The 20,404-nt window shown below is 48.2% G+C and overlaps 1 long non-coding RNA gene across 1 annotated transcript; it reads left to right on the top strand.

Moving 5' to 3' along the window:
• Positions 1 to 5,158: 5,158 nt before the first annotated feature.
• Positions 5,159 to 9,578, top strand: LOC126924005 (uncharacterized). Its single transcript, XR_007713376.1, has 2 exons — positions 5,159 to 7,171; positions 7,244 to 9,578. It is a non-coding gene; the product is annotated as an uncharacterized LOC126924005 (long non-coding RNA).
• Positions 9,579 to 20,404: the final 10,826 nt, after the last annotated feature.

The following is a 20,404-nucleotide window of genomic DNA, read 5'->3' as shown; positions in this document are numbered from 1 at the left end:
GCCAGCCAGGGGCAGGCATGCAGGCGAGCAGGCAGCTCGGCTGCGCGGCGAGAGCTGCGAGCGGAAAGGGAGGAGGGTAAAGAAGGGACCAAGGGAAAAAGAGTTCAGGCAGGTCTGGGATCGGACGAGGGTGAATGCGTGACGGTGTGTGTCGTAGATACTCTTTAGCCTGGGGAGCGATGTGCCTCTCCTGCCTACTTGCTTGCCTGCTGCCTACCTTGCAATGCCTTGCCTTGCGTTGTCTTGCGTTGTCTTGCCTTGCCTCGCCTTTCCTTGCCTCGTCTTGCCTTACCTTCCTTGTAAACCTGCCAACCGATCGGACGGCCGGACAGCCGGCCACCACGCGTATCTGTCCGTCTCTCCTTTTTCCCTCTTCTTCTTCTCCCTCCTTTTCCCGCCAACCCTTTATACAGCTCTTTCACTTCGGCCTTCCCTTTTACGCTGCTCGTATTCGTCGCTCTCGCTCCTTATTCCCCTTTGACGATCGGACGATCGGCCACACGGTGATAGAAACACGACGGCAAGAAGGAAGAAGCGCGCGGGTAGTCGGTCGAAGCTTTCAAGCCTAAATTTAGGCGTCCGCCGGAAGTACGCGTAGCGGAGGAAGTTCCGTGCACCGGGCCCGATCGCGGGGAGAGATAGGGACGCGGAGACACGGACCTTGGTGGGGAGACTCTCTCCTTCTCCTTCTTTCGCGTTCCCTGGCTCTCTCGATCTCCGTCTTGCTCTTCTCTCGGCACGGCCGACTAGTCTGCCGTGAATGGTAGTGCATGTTCTTTCAACTCGGCTCAGTCGTGACATTGAGTTCCCTTATGTGGGTAGACGTTACGTAATTCTGGCAACTTTGCGCGCCACTTTCCTCGCGATGCCATGCTCCGCTAAAATTCCTCGTTTCTCTTGTTTCGCGCACGCTTCAACCCTCGCTCGAACCAACCATGCGGAAGATCCTAAGGAGACGGTAAAACGATTTAACCGAGTTTCGGTCTAGCGATCGAAGAGACGAAGGGGATGGCAGATCTATGTGCAGCGAGTTTAGCTACTTGTTGAAGTCGGAGAAGAGGGGAACGAAGGCAAAAATTCTTCCCCGAGACGCGATAAATCGTGGACCGAATTTTTACAACACTTTACCAACGTACGATTCAACGTTGCTAGGATTCGAACGATTAAAAGAAACGACTGAAGCATACGGGTCGAATAATTTATGCGTTTTATCGATCGGTCTGTCGGTTGCCCGGTCAAAAGTAAGTTCACCGCTATCGTTCGATTAGTTCGTAAAGCCGGAGCAACGTTTACACGATCTTCCCTTAACTCGAATCTTACGACCAGTTACCGACACCGGCCACTCGCATTACGCTAATAGTTGGACTCGAATCTCTTCGGAGCTAACTCGAGTCGGGAGTTGTTCCTTTCCGGTGCATCGCGGTGGTCGAAGAAAGATGCAACTATCTTGCGTTAGTTGTTTCTGAAGTTGACGTTGCTTTGCGTTCGCTCTCTTCGTTCGTCGGTCGGATTAGAGGGCAGTCGACGAATGCAACGATACCTCTATTATATTATCGCAGTCAAATTCTATTCCTAGGTATTTTTGTAATAGCGCAGAGTCTTTTCAGACCGAGCATCGTCTGCACTTACCCTTGACGAACGTTTCTTTGCGAGAATACGCGAATAGGTGAATATCGAGCAAAGGTGCGCGCGTCTTAGCTCTCTAGCGTTATCGGCGTAACCTGTATGCATCGGACATAAAACTGAATAGAGGGAGCATTTCGCGTGGCAGCTGCCACTCAAACGCGCCACCTCATCCCATTTATGGAAAAATACACGGAGATGTAGCCAGAAAACTTTGCTCTTCCTTTCTCGTAAACGGCAGAAAGAAACGTCTTCGACATTCAATTATCCGGCTCTTCTCTCGAGTGCGCGCGCTAAGCGTTACGGTGCTGCTTTTTAACCCCTCTCGCTCGTAATTTTCCCTCGCGGCTCGTCGAGCTTCATACAGAAATTTCTCTACACCGGCTTCGAGACACTTCTTCGCGTGACCAAACAACGTCGTCGACGCTTCTCCTGCACCGCGACGCATTATACTCGTTCCTCTCTTATTTCGACGCGGTTTCTTCTGGAAATTTTTCTGTCGCCTCGATGACCGACAAAATTGGTTATCGTTGGTGGAAATCGATCGTTGAAGGAAATCGTAAAGATGGGAGGTTTCCGTGGCGAGGAATACAATGAAAAAAAAAAAAAAAAAAAAAAAAAGAGAAATCCAGCGAAAGACTCGAAAAAGAAGAGCGTCCGTTGTAACGGCGTGAGGATCCCGCGCTATGGTGGCGCAGGGGGTGGAAAGGGGCTGGGGGTGGGGAATGTAAAGAGGAAGGGGAGAGGGAGGGAAGACGATAAGGCGGAATCAGGGATTCGTAAAACGACGTAGCCGAGCACCGGAATGGGTCGTAATGCGCGGCGAACACATAACCTTAAAAACAAGTAAGGGGCGAGAGACGGGGGGTGGTGTGCGAGGTTGGGCGCAGAGAGAATGCGGAGGAGGAAACGGGGCAAGTCTCTGCCCGGTTTCTCGGTTGGCTTGCACGAGTTTGCGAGGGGCCGCGAGGGGCTGTGAGAAGCCGCGGGGGTAAAAGGGGACATATATCCCACGCGCTTCGCGGAGGGGTGAGCGAACGTGGGCTGAGTCGGTGTGCTCCGGCGAAGAGAAGGTGGATGTGCCGCACCGTAAACGAAACGATGCCGTTGACGACATTTGGAACAGATAATGGCGCGAATGTGCCGCGGGGGTGAACGAACCGAGGGTCGGATTGGGTTCGGTTGGGTCGGCTCGTCGTTGGCTTGTGTCGGGTTGGGTTGGGTTGGCTTGACTTGGCTTGGCTTGGCTTGGCTTGGCTCGGCTTGGCCTGGCTTGGCTTGCTATCACATCAACTATCGATCTTATAACGCTCTGTGACTCTCTGGTCCTCGTTGTCTCTTCGTTTCTACCTTTTTTTTCCCTTTTTTCGTTCTTTCTCTTCCTCTAACTCGGTTCACGTGCCTATTTAAGCTTGTTTGGCGCGACCTTCCCTCCGACTGCCCTCCTTATCTCTCGATCTTACCTTTCATCTACCGTCAAACACGACGAACACAAGATGATTCGAATTTTCCGTACATTCTATCGACACGATCTAACGAGAACGATATTAATCCTTCTTTTTTCTTTTTTCGTTGAGAGATCGAAAGCTGAAGTTTCAAAGACTCGAGAGCACCCATCCTCCTGTTACACCTCGATTCTTCGTCCCCTTTACTTCACAGTCAGTTCCGACATTTGCCACTAGGTCTCTGCTTCCTGACTTGGTTCCTCCGTTAGCTTCCGTCCGCGTCCTGTTTCTTTGCGCTTCCATACACACGTTTGCGCACGGTTTCTCGTCTGGTCTTCTTCCGCCACCCTTCTTCTTCCCTCGAACGTTTTTTTTTTCCTTGCTGTTCTAGCGGCGAAGCGGCTGCACCAGCACCGCTCACCGCGATCTAGCTCACCCCCTACTTATCTACCGGTTTCTCTTCATGCGTGCCGGCCGCGGGGATACGTGTATACACGCGTGTACGCGCGTTACGCGTGCACGAGCCTGGAGACGTTAATTTTCCGGGAAATTATTTCGCTGAGAAAAGCTGTCTCGGTGCCTCGACTGCCGCTGCGGAGAACTTCCTCGAGTCGCGACAATTGGACGAAGCGAAAGAACTCGAAGCCAGCGAAACGGCATTCATGCTCGTGACCCACATGTATCGGTGCCAACAACTTTGGCCCGAGGTATCGTATCGGACGATACATAGACCGATCTGGTTGATAGCTTATTTGTACAAAGAAATAGTCGCTTGCTGGGAATACATATTCATATCACTATTGCATATGTATGTATATCTAAAAAAAAAAACAAAAGAAAACAAAATAAAGTATGCAAGCTCGGCACATTTGCAGCTACTTGTCTTAACGCGATATTCACACAACTGCTGTGTCTTTGAAATTACGTATTTTCATAAGAAGCGAAATAAAATAATAACGAGATTGACACTGATGTTATTGGTTAAAGGATAACTCGGATAACGAAGTGGATGGAATAATCATATTTTAGTAGCGACGAGTGTATTAATTGACTCGTGCAACTACGTAATTATTTTCTTTAATCGATAAACCAAGATAGAAGCCAAACATATCGACGCGCTACTAAAAGAAACGATTACTCGGACTTTATTAACTCTGCGGTAGTAGCGATTGATCTGACAGATATATTTTAAACTGACACGTCGTAAATCTTGTCGACGAAGACTAGCTATTACATGATATACTGTATCTTTCTATGTTAGGGAACGAGTATCGCTTGTATTTCTCTGAATGAGAGGAACTCCTCGTATATTTCGAAGGAGAAACGAGAAGGGGAATAACGAAAGCGAAGGAAGAAAGGCAAGGAAAAGGAAAGAAGGAAACGAAGCATGGAAGTAAAAAACAAATGGTTTCGACCAATCCTGGTCCATAAAGAAGAAGAAAGAGAAAGAAGGGAATAAGAAAAGGAATAGAAGGAAAGGGAACTTTTATGTTACTTTTATTTCTGTTAATTTCAGAATTCAACCAAAAATTGCTTGTCTAATGCACGATTTTTATATTCTTCTCGCAAACCTTTTCACTACCCTATCCTCAATTTATCTTATCAAAAGTTAATCACGATTTTTAACCGTAAATGGGCTGCACGTGGTCCGAGCTTTTTACAAATTTCTAACAGGGTTAAGCGAGCAGTAGCGTGAATCGAACAAGAAGCGAGAACAGTACGTGGGCGACATATAGCGAGAGAAAGAGGGAGAGAGAGAGAGAGAAAGACTGATAAATAGAGGAGGACGGAAGGAATACAGAGAAAGAGAATCATATCCGTGGATGAAGCAGCGTGGAAGCCGGAAGCCAGTTTCTCGGTAGACAGCTTTGGCTTCGTTTTAAACAAGAGTGGAGATTGGTGTGCACGGGAACCGGTGGAGACGTGCCGATCAGAGCTGTCAGGTTATTGTCTCGGGTTTTAATGGAACATCACGAGGCGCGAAATACCGCGGTGCTGAACTGAATTAAATGTCGGTGCGGCTTGTATTGAGGACCTCGGCATCATCGTCGTCGTCGTCGTCGTCGTCGTCGTCGTCGTCGTCGTCGTAGTCGTCGTCGTAGTCGCCGTCGTAGTCGTCGTCGTCGTAGTCGTCGTCGTCGCCGTAGTCGTCGTCGTCATCGTCGTTTGGCGGTGGCGGCGGCGGTGGTGGCGTCGTCGAGGCCGATGCATAATGGAGGTAGGCCATTGGGTAGGTGGTACTTCAATTCCGGGAGAAGAGGAGTTGACAGAGAAAGAGAGAAACGGCGTGGCTGAGAGAAACGAGCCAAGACAGACCGAGTGGTCGAGGTGAAGGGAAAGGAAGAACGGAATCCGGTGGAAAACGAGAAACGGGGACAAGAAAGACAGGAAAAGTGAGACGACGTTCGTGGTAGGAGAAACGGCGCTGAATAATTGAGGAGCGAGCAATTTAGGGATGGTGAGTCTCCCTATTACCGTCAACCCTGCTGAACGGACTCGCGATCTTCCCTTTCCATCGCGTTGTGGCCTTGTCATCGAAAACAGCTGCGATTTTCGTGGCGAAGAAGTATGCCTGCAATAATTAAAACCCCCTTACACCGTTAATCGCGTTAAGGGAGCATTTCGCTTAATTAACTCGCGTCTCCTACACTGCGACGTTCGTCTGGTATTCCGAGAAAGGAGAAAGGGTGCGCACCAGACAGCCTGTTCGCGCTCAGTTTCGACTACAACCGAGGGATGACGCGCGGACGTCGCTTCTTCGCCAAAGATCTTTCATTGTCAAAGCTCCGAAACGACGCCTGCCCCCGATTTCGTCCGATTCTCGCGACGATTATAAAGCAGCACGCAGCAAGATTTCGTTCGTGCAGCGGATATTACAGAGTAGTAGTGGAATCGAAACGCTCGGAGATGAGTTAGACGAATAAAGAGTAACGGTCGTAAAAAGCCGCATGTAGGTTGAAGACCGGAAAATGCATCGCGCGGATGAACCACGACACCTCGCGTGCCGTTTTCGATCTCCTATGAGACAAGATGTAACGTAAAATGATGTTACGGCTTCCACATCCCATTGAAAAGGAAGCGCAAATTCCATTTGTCGGCAGCACCGCGAATAAAGACGTAGACGAACCTGGGGGATAGCTTGCTATCGATTCGCGGTTCTTCCGGAATATTTACGTTCGAGCGAGATTGACCCGCCGCTGGAATTTTGTTTAAGGTTCCACCGAGCAGACCCGTTTGGCGTTTCGCCATGCCAGAATCAATTACCAGATAGCTGAAACCCACAGACGCTTCCACGTTGCCGAAAAACCATATAGTATGGAACAATCGTGGAATTCAGAAGGGAAATCAACCGAAACTATCGGACGAATCGATAAAAATCTGAAAGTAGACGGGGAAGCAGCGCGTTCGAATCCCAACGTGTCCTGTTTACCGCGTGGAGCGCGGCTAACTTGTCGTTTGTTGCCTATAAAAAGATCGCAAAACGGCCGATAGAGAGCTTGGTGGTCCAGCGCGGGAACACGTAAAGCAAAAGGGGAAAGAAGGACGGATGCAAAGAGAAAAATGCGAGGGGGAGAGAGAAGAAGAGAAGGAAAGCTGTATATCGGTGCAAGTAAGTACACAGGCGGTCGTGTCAGCGCGAGAGGGATATTTTTTCGAGAAGTCGCTCGAGAGACGCATCTCGATCGTGAAAGCGTGCTGGTCGGCCACCGGAAGTTGTCGCGCGTTTCCCCAACGCGGTAGGGGGAGAAATAGCGTCGGGGCGAGGATCGACGGGGCCTGGGTGTGCTGACGAGGAGGGAACAGAGGGATCGACCAAGAACGACCAAGTGACACACACCAGAGACGACGCGATAAAGAGGAAAGAGAGAAGAAAACAGAGACACGCGGTGAAACGAAGAGAAGAACGATAGAGACACGAACTGAAGAGAAGAGAAGAGAAGAGAAGAGAAGAGAAGAGAAGAGAAGAGAAGAGAAGAGAAGAGAAGAGAAGAGAAGAGAAGAGAAGAGAAGAGAAGAGAAGAGAAGAGAAGAGAAGAGAAGAGAAAACATGCGGCGCTTTTAAATATAGACGCGCGAGAGCGCGCGCATAACCATAGATGCAGGTAGGTTCCGCGAAGCGATCGTCCGCGACCCTCTCTTTCCGTCCCGTAGCGGTTACACGTGTGCTCACACAGAGAAACAGAGAGGACCGCGTGTATGCACGCAGAAGCGTGTTATCAAAGGATTGGAAGGCAGCCGAAGCGGCTCTGCATGAAATTTTGCGTGCATTATAAATGCGCGCAGCCTTGCGGGTGGGAGCGAGACCGGCACTGTTCCTCCGATAAAGACGAGAACAACGGAGATCGAGAGACAGGTGAGCGATGGGGAGAGGAACTGTCGGAGAGGAGAGGAGAAAAAGAGAAGAGCGGTGAGGAGAAGGTGAGGACAGAGGAGAGGGAGAGACGCGTATGGAGCCCTGACCAGGCAGGGTTAGGTTGGGCCTGAAACGTTGGTTGGACGCGACTCTAACCTACCGTAACGCTATAAAAATAACGGCTACCCTCGTCCTTCTTTCACGCGACGTGCCCACCATCTGGCCCTCTTTATTCTTCCTGCTGGATTATCCTGCTTCCTCGTCGCACGAGCGACGATCTTCTATTGGCGGCGTTACTCTGTTACGCACGGTGCAGCAGGGACGATGATCATCGAACACAGAACAGAGGGAGGGACGTGTGTGTGCGCTGCTGAGGGCGGAAGGGGTACGTAGTGCACGAGGATAGAGAGAAAGAGTCCGTACGATGTATGTGTGTGTGTTGTGTGTGCGCGCGTTTGCGAGCGTGTGTTTGTGCGCGCGCGATCGGAAGAGGACAGCGGAGGGATAAGAAAGAAGAGCCGTCCGGAGAAGAAGGTACTTACGCGTGTGCTTGCATGCGTACGGAGTATGTGTTACGTGAGAAGCCCGTTTACGTCGCGCAAAAATTACTCTCGTTGTGTATGATTGCCCCGGATTCGATGTCGATTCGATGTCGATTCGATGTCGATTCGAATGCTCCCGTTCGTAGTAGCTTTTCGCGTAATCTGCCAGCAGGCGCTTCCGATTCGTCCCGCTCGTTATTCCTGGCCGAAGACTTTATTAGTCGAGGGCTGGAGAGACGAACCTTTGAATTTTCCACACGTTTTCAACTGGATTCACTGTGTCGAAATCGATCATCCGTCTCTTGCAGTAATTTTGTCGTTTGTAGTCGACGTTCGATCCATTCGCTGCGAGAATAACGAACAGGCGCAACTCGCTATCGAAGGAGCGAGCAGCGGATTAAAATTTAATTAATCATTAGGTGATAAAAAATTGGCTTGTCCGTTTATTCGCTTTAACCAAACGCTCCTAAATCAGATTAACCATCCCTTGTTCGATGCTCTTCCCGAATTAATCCATTTTTAATTTCACTGTTAAGACTGTTTTTTATTCGAATTACTTACACGGTATTCGCAAATTTCCACCAACGTACTCTTCCGCCAAAAAAGGACACTTTGATCGTTGGTAATTCCTCGGAATCTGCTGTAATCGCGTTTGATCGTAGAAAACGAGGCGAAGATAAATATTCGAAGAAGGAGGTGAATCTTAAGAGGTCACGATCGAAAAGGACGTCGATTAAGATTCCAACGCTCGAAGCTCGATACACGAGGCAAGGAGGGATAAAGGGTTACTACGATGGCAGTCATATAAACGAGATGGACGTTTCTCGAACCGGTTGGCACCTGCTCCACGGTGTGTTTCAGTCGGCCACGGCCTTTCGTTTATAACGGAGAGGAACAAACCGATCGAGGAGTGCAACGTGCATCGTGGATCGGCCAGTGGACAACGTGGATCGGCGAGGGGAAGTGAGAGGGCAGGAAACGCCACGAAGAAAACGTGCAGCAAAACGGTCCGCTCGACACTTGCGGGCTATCCTGTGAAGGTCGATCTTCCGAACCAGAACAGTCGCGAGCTGTGAATGCGATCGTATCTTTCGGATTCACGCGTTCCGATAAATCGAACAGCGTCCGTTTAGTTTAATACCGATGCGCGAGCAATGATCGAGATATCGAAACGGAGAACGAGGACGATACGACGATGACGCATCGTTGCCAGATCGGTATGGAATGCAAACGATGCGCCAATCAGTAACCTCTTCGATTCTGCTGTCTGTCTTCCTCGTTCTTTTCTTTGTTTCCAGTTCTGATCTTTTATCGTTCGATTTCTTTGGATGTCGACACGATGCACGAAACTCGTAAAAGTAAAAGTAAAAGTAGATACGTATCAGTAATCGTTAGAACTGTTATTGCTATGACCGAGCTTTGAATGATGCTACAAGAAATGATATTTGTATGTACAGTTGTCTTTTTAGATCAGATTCCACATTTCACTTCTATAGTATCAACTTTTTACAGCGATTTAAATGTATTACCATATGAGACGAAATTTAATACACCTACTGTATACTTGCATCTAATTAAATAGCGAACGCTATAACACGTATAACAGCGTATAAATTTCGTATAGTAGATTGTACGCGTAAATTTTTTATGGGTGACTTTACCATGTAGCGAGAAGAAAGTGGATCTCGGCGACACAGCGCGACCACATCGCAATTGCATGCAAAAAAAGAACAACTATATTTGTCGCTTGACAAGGATTACTTGAATAATGTCCTCTATTATATCAATGTCTCAGAAATCAAATTGGTCAACTCCATTTTCTATAAACCTGCAGTTGCATTATTCGAAATGATTAAGAACGACTTGACAAAAAACAAATTACTTGCATCCATAAGATTACTCGTCAGAAAGAAACGGCACAAATAATCGTAAATATCGAGATAAATTGAAATAAACCATATCTGCAACGTCACTGCTTTCCTACTCTACTAATTTTTCGAGTTGATCAGTCGACTTTTCGATACCTTTTACGTGCATGTATAAATTGACAGTATCGCGATCCATCGTAATCCCCGTAGCGGTAATTGTATACACCAATCAGGGGAATCGCTTAAATACTGCCAAGGGGGTGTGTTGGACACCACCGATGGTCAGTTAAAGGGAGAAGGAAATTTCGAGAAAGAAGGATCAGGATTCGCGGAGATCGCGTTTCGAAGATCGCGGACGTTCGTCCTCCCTCCCCGGTATTTGTCGAGGACGATGGCTTTTTCCACCCTCGGCATCGAAATGTTCCCCCCGCCCTGGCCCCTTAAGCAACGGAAGCGTGCAGCTCCCTCCATCCCGTGTTCATGAAAACGTGCACGTGCTCGGTGGCTAGCAGCCAGGACTGGCAAACCTGTTCGCAGCTAGGCCTGCCGCGGCAAGGGCACGTACACGCCCCCTACGCGTCGCCTGCATCTGGGGATGGCTGCCAGCCTAAAGGGTAGGTATACGCACTGGGAGTTACGTTGGGGTAGGCCTAGAGCCGGCTTGCGTGGGCGTGGGTGGCTCCACCCCGTCCAGGCTCATCCTTCTGGGGGATGAAAAAATAGAGAGAGCCAGGGGGAGAGAGCGAGAACGAGTAACCGGGTTAGAAACGGGGAGAGAGAAATCGAGGGAGAGGGAAAGAGAGGGGCAGAATGGCGAGCGAGATAGTCGCTCGGACCGTGGAAGCGGCCGACGGAGAAGGAAGAACACACGCGGAAGGATGGAGCGAGAGAGGTGTATGCGAAGGGAGAGAGGGTGAGTGCGCGCGAGAGTTAACCAGAGAAATAACCCTACCTATACTCTTGCCGATCGTCCGTACGTACGCATATGCGTACGGTTTACTTCTTCTCCCTTTTACCCTCGCTCGACGTAGCCGGCTAACGCACTTACACATACCGGTCCACCCTCGCGATCCGCCCCCCACGTTTTCTGGAATTTTTCCTTCGCAACGACGCCAGTCATCAACCCTGGCGCAGCGAGCTGCGGTCATCCACCTAACGTTGCCTCGAAACTCGAGACCCGCAGCCGCCGGCCTCGTTCTTTTAATGATGGCCTGCCAAGAGAAGGGCGAGGGGATCCTCCTCGTTGTTGGCAATTAACGGCGCAAAGAGTCTGCGAAGCCAGCTTCGCCGCCGGAACACCGGAAGCTAATTCAAACTGGCAGGTGGTGACGAAAAACCTGACGCGAAACTGGAACAACTATCAAAAACCCGTTCCTCCGCCGGACACCTTTTAACCGAATCATTCAGGTTCGAAGAAGGAGACAGCGGGCACCAGCTCTGGACGTATCTTGGTGAATTTTCCAACATCGTTGTTGTCTTCGTCCCCACCGTGATCATCTGTCTTTCTCCGTTTCCAGAACTCTCCTAGAGATTCTTCTAGCGCTCCGCGTCAGGGATTTGAATGCCCGAATAAATTGCGGATTTTTGTATGAAATTGGCATACAACGACGAGGAAGTTTCGCTCCATATTATTATACCGTTCCTTGGATAAAGCTGCAGAGAATTGACAGATGTCCGATGCTGTATATTGTACCTTCGTTCTCCGTAATTCGTTCCGCGTCTCTTTGTACGGGTGCCTTGCACTTTCGATTTGACCAGTTTCACCTCGAAGCGACGTCCGCGCGGCGGACGATGATTTGGGATGAGTTGGCGGTTTGTCGGCTCCGGCATTGGCCTTCGTGACGCCCTTGCACATATTTCGGTCGGCATGATCGGCGCCGGTGACGAGCGCGCGTCCATTTTTTCGTTGGAAGCCGAAGAGATTGCTCGTGAATCGGTAAAAAGAGAAACGAGGAAAGGAAAGTGGATGGACCGGTGAGGACGACGCAAAAGCCGTAGAAGAAGAAGAAGAAGAAGAAGAAGATGAAGAAGAAGAAGAAGAAGAAGAGGACACCGAGGTGAAGGAGGGAAAGAGAGGAATAAAAAGAGAAGGGCGGGTAGGAGCGAAAGCAAAGGAGCGAGTAAATGTACCGTGGCGTGGGCTGGGTCCTGCATCGGCCTTGCTAGTACCCTTGGATTTCGGTCGGTGTCCTTGGCACTGATGGCGGCCACTCGGCCTGGTACCACTTTATTCTCTCCATCTCGTCCCGTGGGGCATTCTCCTCCTCCTCTTCTGTTATCCTTCTTCCGTCTCCTCCGCTTCGTCTTCTTCGTCCTCCTCCCGTTGGCCCTTTCTCTCGGCCTCCTCGTCTCTTGGCCGCGCTCCTCTGCGTTCCTCTTTCTCGGTGGCTCTTTTATTTATTTATTCTTTTGGGCCGGCGGCCGCTCTTTGTCCCTCGGCGCGCCGGCTGGTTGGCTGCTTGCTCGGTTGGACGTTGAACGTTGCTGCTTCGAATACTTCTGCCCAGGGTATACTGACCTACCACGACTGCAAGCAGAGTGTACCTGGCGAGTAGGTACACACCTCACTTCGGCGGGCCCGCAAACTTCGGGTACAGTCACCGCCAGCAGCCGAGTCGCTTGGAATTCGATCGAGCATTCCCACTATTCCCAGTCTCATCCAAACTCGATGTGAAACTCCAACCGATGAAATATTTCAACGTCGAAGGAAATTTTGAGCATCACGCGTCGATGCTTCTCGAGTTTATCTATCAATTAAAACCAGTCTCCACGAGCTGGAATAACGCGACGTTACGAGCGTAGAAATGTCCTCCCTGCCAACAACTTCGATTCGAGACCAATTGAAGCGACATTAGAGACGATAAAGTATGTATCGTGAACCGATCTATGAAGCCGCCTGCATTTTCCAATGGCGGTATTATTACGTTGTTTATTTCGGCAGACTGATTCGTGTTAGAGGAAAATTAGTGCAGAAAAAAATGGACGAATGGATAGACGAAAGTAAAGACAAAGAAGGATTGAGAGAACTGTGCGGTGCGACGGTTGCTGGAGAAGCTGCAGCAACACAAGCAGGCGGCAGCTGCGTTCGCAGAGCCAATAACCTTGTTTCGAATCATCTTACTCACGTAACGCGATGGCTATAGCATGTAACGCTACAGGACGTTCCACAAGTTTTGCGGCTGCTCTTTACTCGTTTCAAGGAATGTCGGCTTTTGAAACTTTGTACTACATAAAATCGAAACCAACTTTGAGAGACGTTAAACGCAAAATGAACGACGATATCAAAATTGGATTAAAGTCAAGCATTGCTGAAATATTATAGATTTAACTAGAAACGTGACACATAGAAAATGTCAAAAACCTATGCAAGGCAACGACGGTATCACAAAAAGAAACACACGCTACAATCGAGTTACTAAAATCCTTCAGATTCACTTAGAAGCATAACCGTCACACGAGTTCACCTAGCGCATTTTTTGACGAACTTTCGATGAACAAAAATGATTCTCATTTTACCTATTATATCTGCAATTCTAATGACTCCGCTGTCGTAAAACTTTGAATAATTGTAAGAAAAGAAGGAGACTCTATTATTCCTCGGCAGAGTAATTTGCCAAATTATGTTTGTTATTTTTAATCTACATAAGAAAACAGGTTGTATATTCGGTCGTCAGGTGATAAACAATGACACATATCGCTTATATTAACAACTCAACACCATTTTTTCTACGAGGATATTTAACTTCTATTTGTTAAAAACGAAGAAGTTAGTTAAATGTTAATATTCTTAGTTTTCGTTAGCATCAAGATCGAATGTTAAAATGTTGAAGCTTAAGTGACGCAAACAATCCTAGCTTACCATAAGTTTTATAGAAGAGCCGCTGCAATTTCCTTTTACTGTTAAAGATCCTATTATTTTAGGGACAGACCTTGTGTGGAAAATACGAAGATGGGGACAGATGAGGTCATAAATAGCAGAAGAATCTTATTACATCGACCGCGTGCGAATTCGACGCGCGAGATTCAACGCGTATTTGTTGCGGACACCGCGTAACGCGATCCCCAAACTATATCCGCAAACTCGCGGTTGGTGTTGACGCGCAAAATAATAGAAGACTGCCGGCTGGTCAGCCGGTTGCGTGCGTACGTGCATGCGTGCGTGCATACAAGATCTGGCTGCGTGCGTGTGCATCGTACGCACGTTAGCGACCAACAAAGCGTCGGCCGTTGCGTTAATTTCAACGCCGGTTATACCGGTAGCTACGGTAACGATTACTTACCGTACTCGTATCTATACGCGCGTATGTCACCCCCACGACACGGTCCGCAACTTGACCGCGTGGACCTCTCAATCCACGAAGCTCGCGATACGCGCGTCGAGTTGACCCTCGAGTCGAAGGAATGAATGTGGCTGCTGAAATTAGGATACGAGTCTACTTTTCATTAATTGGGGTAAACCAACTGAAATCAATTAAAACCAAAATACTTTTTCAAACGTGTCAATTAATATTTATTAATGAACTTTAACTCATGCATTTTGCAGTGCTTTTGCTTCTTCCTCTCGCAATAAGTATAAAGTAAATATTGGATATTTAGGAATAATTTATATATATTTAGAAATGAATTATTGTATATTTGGCTTGTTGTTGGTGGCATTTATACGTTAAGATACATACGTTAAGATTGACAGCTCTATAATTTGTTTCACTATTAGACGCAGTATGTAAATTTTAAGATCTTAGGATAATTATTATATTTTTCCAAAACTGCAAGCATTTAAATACTCGTAAAAACGTGTAGTACACTTAAACGTGTCATTTAACTTCATGGTTTATACGACGAAGGAAGTAACTAATGCGCGGAATGGCAATGCATTAAAATTCTTATCAAAGCGTGCATGTAATTTAAACTTTGTAAATTATATCGAACAGGTGCCAAATTTTTATTAAAAATGACAGGTATCTCGTGACTCTCGTGTGGCAGTGTACGTATAAAGCATATCATAATTAGAAAAGTGAAATATCTGCGTGTGCTCCTAATTCAATGACCAGGGAATGTATTAATTACGTCCTCTAACGAATGTGTAATCCACTATACGCTATACTGTAGCACTGCTCCGCTAGTAAGCTCCGCATAACATGATCCTGTTAACGCGCGTGGCAAAGAGCGCGTTACTCTTGATGGCGCTCCGGTTCACTTATGTGTAGGAACACTAAGAACCAAAAACGGAATTTCGTGCTGGACGCCGATTTCCCGAGGACTCTAACGCAAGTCCAGCCCTGATATCTGCGTGCGTCGTCGGTCGAAATGTTATTAAGGCGAAGCAGATAACAGGCAGGTGCGGATACGAAGCTCCGGGTGTAACAACCAAAACGCACGCGAAAGCTCTCGCGCGTGACGAGCCATCGCGGTCGGCTGTCGAACTGTGTTGAATTGAGAAGCGGAATGACTGAATTCAAGGTAAAACACGCATCTATTATTCGACCATGTGCCGCACGAAGGACCTAGATGCTTCTCTCCGCGGAAGAAGAGTCAGCCAGGTTTTCTAGCTTCATATCGGATGAGAGTAGTTTTCGAGCACGCCGATTTCGTACGTCACGAAGCGTCTCGATCTCTGTACCGTACTGATTCCACGTACCGTTCGGTACCGGTAAATCCAAAATACACGGGACGTATATTAAGATACTGGGTTGTTTAAGCGAGTTATCTAAGCTTCAACATCTTATAATTAATTCAATTAAAATGTCGAACTTTGCACAGAATAAACAAACTTTTGTATATTACAAGACATCGTTAGTAATTAATATAATGAAGAAAGAACGAGAAAGTATCGTGCTCGAGTATCATCTTCAGGATCAACAAGAGAAAATATCAGAAACGAGGAGATTATTATTGCTAACCCTGCTAATAAATCAAACAGCCGGCTTTAAAATCTGGATCGCTTGAAAATCGTTCACAATCGAATTTGGTGAATCACAAGGTACATTACGTGGCGAGCTACTTGATTGCAACGATTAAATTCTTATAATCACGCTATCCCACGAGATTCGATAACAGGAGATTTTTCGAGAATTCTTAGAGGAAAATAACGAGAAGCGAGGAAAAAAGGAAACGCTACGCGAAAGGCAGGAAAAATGACAGTTCCACGAAAGGTATTTTTAAACGCAACGAACGTTTCGCCATCCCCCTGCAGGTAGTACGCGGTACAGCGTTTTCACCCGTCCCGTCGCGTCGTCCCGGGCATGGGCCCTCGCGAATCGCATGGGGTACACGATGCGAGGAACCGAGAGAAGAAGGGAGAAGACGAAAGACGAGCTGAGAGAAAGAAGGAAAGAATCGGACGTGCAATCGCGATTCGAGTTAGGACGGTTAGGGTAAGAGAGTAGAAGAGAAGGAAGCAGAAAAGGAAGGGCAGGAGGTGCGGTGGGTTCGTCGTCGAAGGATGGAGGAAACGAGGAGGTAGATGGGGAACCGGTGGGGAACGTGGCGTGGCATGGCGTGGCGCGGCATGGTGCGGTGCCCAGCGGTGGCGGTGGCGGTGTCGGCGGCTGAGACGGTGGCGGCGGCGCGGGTACGGGAGGGGCAACGCAAAACCGCGTGCGGCAGGTTCGGGTTCGGCAAGTTGGCTTTCGTTGGCAATCGCGCTCGTTCGGCGCGCGAAGGTCGGGATCAATGGCCGTAGGACCCTCTTGGCTACGGGGCCGTGCGGGGCCGGGGCCAGGGTCGCGGCGGGGGCCGAGGGGCGCAGGGAGGGCCCGGCATGCTCGATCCTCGGGCCCGAGCCCGAGCCTGTGTGCCTCGCTTAGTGGGGGAACCCCGCCACCCGGAGCCACAAGTTGGGTACCAAAAGAGGAGAAATTGAGTTGGCGCACCGGTGCACTCCTCCGTTCCTCTCTACGTCCCTCTGCCCGGCGCAGCCTTCTTCCTCGGTGTCGTGTCGAGGGACCGAGCGAGAATCCGATGGAAATGCCCAACGTGGAACGCGTAGATTCGCTAACGCGATATCGTCGACTCGCATTGTTTGCGACCTGGTCCTGGTCCCTCGGATACATATAGCGAAAGTCGCCCAATGTTTCGGTGTAAACCTCGATTTAATCCTTGGAATAAGCCGTATGAACGGTGAATTTGAGTCGTGAGCTTTGGCCAATGATGTTCAGGGCTGCGCCTATATTTTTTGGAAGCTTCAGGAACGATACGTTTGTAAGGCATGATTAAGCTTTAAAGTCAAGGTTTTGAAATGTGGCAGCATAAATAGCGGCATTGAATCACCTAGCGTCTAACGTGCCTTACGGGAATGCTGCTGATAGACGTTGGATGTCATTGATGGCAGTTCGAGTTCTGCGTCCAGAGAACGTTTCGATTCGTTCCTCTGGCGCGGCTTTTTCCTTTTTTTTTTTTTTTGCCCGGCTGTTTCCTGGCGTCTTCCAGATACGGAGGAACGGCCGACGGGCCACCGGAAAAGGGGCCACCGTGAGAAATCCGGGGGAAGAGAAACCAGTGCCCGAAGGTCTTCGACCGTCGGCTTCTTCTCGGTTCCGTGGTTCAACGGAAACGTCGTTGATAACGATTATGGTGTTTCGCGAAGCCGGTCGCGCCCGCTGAAAAGGAAACCATTCGCGGGGAATCCCGTTCGACGAATCCGGGCCGGTTCAATTTTTCAAATTGAAATCATTTCTCTCGGCCCCGATTGACCGTTGTTAATTATAGAAACGCCCTCCGATAAAATTTATTTTCCACTTGGTTCGTTGATATTCAATTTACTTGCGTCTGGCAGCAAACAAATTTTTATAAATTTGCGTGGCAGAGGTATAAAAATAATATCGTTAAATTCTGTAGTTCCTCCACGTACGCACACCGTTGCCCACCAAAGTGTACGTCCCGCCCTCGTTTCGGTTTTCGCTGATAACTGTTCGCATTTGGACGCGATAATTCCCGCCTCGTAATGCTCCAGACCCGTGACTGATGATGTATGCATCGCGCACATATACGAATAATTTATCAAAAATGGAAAAAAGGTAAAAATATAACGCGAACGCACATTTGACGCACACTGTATAAGTACATATTTATTTAGAACTTGCCGTGAATTCCCGATACGGTTCTCGTACAATAACGACTTTGCTCGCGTAAATTGATTCGGAACATCGACGTCTCTGTGTTTGCGATTGCTCGCAATTTTCGATGAAAAGATCTACCATATAAAATAGCTACGAAGGGGTCAAAAAAATGTATACACATTTCGATAAAAGGAATTTCGTAATTCGATTCAATTAAAAAAAAAAAAAAAAAAATGTCTATAGATGACGTCTATTGAAGCGTATATATACAGTGTTATGATTTCCTCTGTAAATTAAACGTATATACGTGTTTCCATAGCGCGACGACATTTGAGAGAACGGGTGCCATTTCGAACGTAGGTTTCACGACTCTTATTCGTGTCAGAATGGCGATTAGATGGGTGGGTCTTTCGTAGGCTAGAGCTTAGTGGCCGTCCCAAAATGCCGGAGACCACGTTGCCACCATCTCGAACAGTTTGGGGCACTCCTCTCTCTACCTGCTTCCCTTCTAGCCATATTATTCGGTATTCCGATACACATTCCCTGGCTCCTCTTGCATCTTATATCGTTCTGGCATCGTTTCTATTTCTACTTCCATTACTGTCATTCTCCTGCTCGTAACCGAGCCATCTATATTTCATGGCCGGTTGCCCGTGCTTCCGTGGCGTTGAAAGAGCCGTTTAGATCAGGCGAACCAACCAAATCCTGTCTCCCTTTGTTCGACGATTCGGTACATCGAATCCGAAATTGCGTCCGTGATCGCGGTATTTTTATTTTTTACCCGCGTAAAAATGCTTACAACGGCTTAACCTTGCCGTTCGCCTCGTCTCTTCTTCGCCTTTATATCGCTTCAACTATCTTCTTCTGTTGGAACATATATATATCTATGCTTTTTTCATAAAAAGCGTGGATCACGTTTTTATCGAGAGAAAAACGAGCGATTAGAAAAATCATTGACACATCGCGTAATCATCCTTCTTCATCCGACTAAATGCAATTTTTATCATATACATGTACACGAATATACGTATAAACTTAATGTATCTCTCTTATCGGTATATATAGTTAATATATTTGTAACAATTAATATTCGTTAACAATCGGTAAACGACGATCGATATACGTAGGTATATATTTTTTAATTAACCGGTTACTCGTTTATCCAGCTTGGAGTTCGGTCCTCTTTTTTATCAGAAGTCTACTACAGTAACAAATTATATCGAACATCGAAACCAACTATTTAAGAACCATCTACGTTTTAATATATTTATTGGAATGTAACAGCCAGTCTGAGAAGGACAAGAGCGTCGAGTGAAATGTGAAAAAAAATATTACGCTCTATGAGGAAGCCAAGAACAGGCGACGAAGACGACGGATAAACGTCTCAGGGCCGAACGAATTTAGGACGCGAGAGGCAGGCGTGTGTGGGCGGAGAAGACGCGAGACGAAGAAAGATAAAAAAGAGAAAGACGAAGAGAACCTCGAATGGCGATTTAGGAAGAGCAGTCGATGAACGAGAACAGGATCTCGACCTACCCGAAATTCCAGTCGGTTCTCTCAGCTCCCAGTACGGTTCGTTCGCCCCACCTGAGATTTCGAGGGGCACCCTTTCGAGGTTACTCGCAGGCCCACTTCTGCTCTCGCGACGAGAGAGTTGGTTTATTCTGCGGAGCGTGCATTGTGTGCGCTCGGGCCCTTGCTTTTCCTGCTCCTCCTGCTCTTTCGTACGCGAAATCCTGCAGCCTCTCTTCCTGCCTGCCTGCCTGCCTTTCGTCTCTCTGTTCCGCTGACGTTTTTTCGTCATTCTTGCTCCCGCATGGGAGCCTGGCCGGTCGCCTCTTGTATTCCCTTTCTCTCTTTTCTCGATTCCCCTCGCGTGTTCGTGCAGTGCACCAGGTAGTCGCTGTACGCACCGCGACCAACGTACGCTCGGTTATTTCAGCGTCAGAAAAAGTGGTTTCGATTCGACGAGTACGCGCGCCAGCTTCGACCAGTTTCGCGAGGCGAATGCGCGGCGAGCTAAAGCCGGCTCGAACGTTACGCGCTCGACGAAAAATCATCGAAAGAATCTCGAACGTGGACGAACGATCAGAGCCAGGCAACGTAATAATTTCACCGGGGAGAGACGCGCGTCTCTCGTGTCCGTAAATAATCCCGTATCTGATTCCGATAATTAGGATACGCACACGTGAAATTAATTTCGCCGTTCAAATTCGTCGCTGGCCGTACAATTTTCCCGAACAAATAATCGAACGCATGAAAACTGGCGGACGAGAGTAAACGGGGGTCTCTCGCCTCTTGGATTTTGCACGCGCGTTTCGATGGAAGAACATGCGACGATGGAGGAAAGACGCGAATCCTTTGGGACGAGAAACGGCTGGTTGACGCGAAATGCGACTGAAACTCGCGGCTCGCGGAGATTCGAAGGGCAAAGGCGCCTGTGCAAAGAAACGGGCGTCACGACGGAACGAGCGACTGATTACCGGATCGTATTATTTTAACCCGTGCATTTTAA

Source organism: Bombus affinis, chromosome 14 (assembly GCF_024516045.1).
Source record: "Bombus affinis isolate iyBomAffi1 chromosome 14, iyBomAffi1.2, whole genome shotgun sequence".
Classification (NCBI taxonomy): domain Eukaryota; kingdom Metazoa; phylum Arthropoda; class Insecta; order Hymenoptera; family Apidae; genus Bombus; species Bombus affinis.
This window is presented reverse-complemented; position numbering and strand designations above follow the sequence as displayed.